At 40.2% G+C, this 2,882-nt stretch overlaps 1 pseudogene; it reads right to left on the reverse strand.

Annotated features, from left to right (window-relative positions):
* Positions 1-2,226: 2,226 nt before the first annotated feature.
* LOC102257130 lies at positions 2,227-2,543 on the reverse strand (annotated as a pseudogene).
* Positions 2,544-2,882: the final 339 nt, after the last annotated feature.

The raw sequence follows: 2,882 nt of genomic DNA on the forward strand, positions 1-2,882 counted from the left end.
ATTGCTAGATAAGTAGTACAGAATCCAGGGGAAGGGGTGAAGGCAAATGATATAATAATAGAAAGAGCCAATGTTGGTTTAGATGTTTTATATGTTTTCCCTCATGGGGTCCTTACAACCACTCTATGATATAGAACTATTTCATCTCTTTTACAGATGAAGAAATTAGGTACAGGGCAAGGAAGCAACTGGCCTGAATTTACACAGTTAATAGTGTGTTCTGGTAAGTGGGTGCTTAACCATTAGCCCACACTCTTCTCAGAGAACAAATGGTAGAAGTAGAGAGATACTCATACCTTGGCGTTTTCCTGGGAGGTGAAATGGACAAATAGGAAAGAGGAAAAAAAAACGTGTTGAAACACAAGTAAGTAGAAAGTAGGGATAAGTAATTAGGGGGCTGAAAAACGAGTGGGAAAAAATCATGGGGAACCCAGCAGCTGTGATTTCTATTTCTTCCTTGGCAATGGTGTCCTGTGTTTTTTGTTTTTCTGGGTTTTTATTTGTTTTTTGCCTCTAGGGAAGTAAACAGGATGCTCAGTTCCTGTTTCATGTCTACAGTCACATTTCTTTAATATCAAAGTAATTTAAGATGCAGAATAGAGAGAACTCACTGGTTCCCAGTGGTGACAAGAGCTCAACTGTGCTTCCTTTTTTAATAAACAAGATGAAACATCCTCATGAAAACATGAGGCAAATTATGTGCTGTTTTGCTGAAAACACTGCTAGGCTTCAGTGTGACTCTTAAAAACAGTGAACATGCCCCTGTTTCTGATCTCATAGCGAAGAGGCAACTCATAGAATCAGAGCAAGGCTTGATGCATTATATTTCATTTCCCTCATGTACTCCTTATTCCCTGTCCTAATTCCACTTCTGTATCCCTTTGCCAACAGTGAGGATGCCACCTTTCAAAATGAGCAGCTAAATTCTTCTGTTGGAATTACAAAGACCTCACTCCAGTCATTCAAAAACATCCACTGCTCTTTGGGTTTTGTACCATTGGAATCAATTTCCGAAACGCATTCTCTTTCCTTAGCCAAAGGCTTGAAAATGTGGAAACCCTGAATTTGAGAAGAGATTAGACTCTCCCCATGCCTTCCTAGCTGGGGGGCTCACTTCAGGATGACACCTAATTATGGCTAGAGCAAAGAAAGCCTAGTTGTCAAACATCCAAAATAAATAAATAAAAGTAGGGAAGTTAATAACTCTGAGCAGGCTGTGACAGACGATGATGTTTATGGACTTCTGAAGCATTTTGTTTGAGATTCAGTGACTTCAAATGGTCAGGGGAGCAGAACTCAATTAACAATTTTTAAAAAACCTTCAATTAAAAAACACTGTTCAGGTGAAAACAATCAGATCATCAAAAGAATGAGGAGAGGCTCCTGTCACGAGGCAATTCAGAAGCAACGCCAACTGTACTCTAGAGAAAAATGCTTTTTACCCTTTCTCAGAAACGAGGATATACAAAAAGTAGGGCTAATGTTTTTCTTTAGATATAACTGCTGCTGAGCCTAACCTGGACCCACTGGCCCCTTAAATTCTCACTCTCAGCTCCAGGTCCTTTCAGTATTAATACGTGGGAACATGTGCAGGTAGGGGATAGGAGTTTTAACTAGCATTTGCTGAGTATTCACTATGTAGCAGGCACTATTCTAAATGCTATCTTCTCTTCCCATTTTTAAAAAATCACAAATAGGTTTTTTTATTTGTTACCATTACCTGTCTGAATTTTAAACAGATTCTGGGCTGGAGGCTCATATCCACCCGCTCGTTCAACTTTAGCACCTGTCTCATCCCCAGTAGCTTTTCCAGAACTGCTACCTTCACCATGAAGCTCCATGAGTTTTCCCAATTCAAACTTGGGCTTCTTCAGCATTTTGACTTTTCTAACAAAGACAACATGGAGCGGATAAATAGATTGGCAAGCCTTTTCTATGTCCTTTCCAATGCTGTCTGGAATCAATTTATGGACCACTTCTTTCAAGTCATTTGTCTGCACCTCTCGGGTCATGATTTCCATCATCTTCTTCCGGATTTGGCAAACTTGCTGATGCTGAGCATAAGAGGTCTTCCGAATCTGATTGTTGCGCTTTTTAGTAAAATCAACACAGAAGAGACGAAGCAAATAACCATCGGTAGTCTTGACATCGACATGAGCTTCAATCATGGTCTGCCTCTTCTTGACCATAGAGCACATTTTGTCACGGGTAAGGTCCATGCCATGGAAATTAGTCAGGCAGTTTTTGCCCTGAACATCCTCAGTAATTAGCTTGAATTTTCTAAATGCAACTTCATCATTCTGCAGATCAGCTAGGCTCACTTCAAAAACACTACCCTTGAGACCATCAGATGAATTTTGGTTCCTTGAGTTCTCGTAACCAGTGTTTTTCCAATATTTCTTATATTGAACAGAGCTGGTGCTTTCACATCATACCAATCTTTCTTAGAAAATGGATCAAACACTTTCTTCTTGGCTCCCTTTTTGCCGCCTTTCGTAAGGCGCTTGTTCTTGCCCACTGCCATGGTGCTGCTCAGAGAGCCAAAAGGCTTCTCTTTCCATTTTTAACCCTATTAGGTAAGTACTAGTAGCCATCTCATTTTAAAGATAAGGAAACCGTGGTCCAGAGAGATTTTATAATTCTCACAAGATTACACAATTAGTACTGAAGCAAACTCAGATTGCAAACTCAGGCAATCTGGCCCAGAGCCCATGCTCTTAATACCACTGTAGGTCGATGGGATTTCTAAATAAGAATTCTTGCTATCTAGATTCAAATAGTTCTCAGATTTCATTAAACCCACACCCCCACGACCACACATACCTTCTTAGCTGAGAAAGCTGAGACCCAGAGAGGTTGAGACTGTCACAGTAAACTAATGT

This window comes from Myotis brandtii, unplaced genomic scaffold (assembly GCF_000412655.1).
Source record: "Myotis brandtii unplaced genomic scaffold, ASM41265v1 scaffold490, whole genome shotgun sequence".
NCBI classification, from domain to species: Eukaryota; Metazoa; Chordata; class Mammalia; order Chiroptera; family Vespertilionidae; genus Myotis; species Myotis brandtii.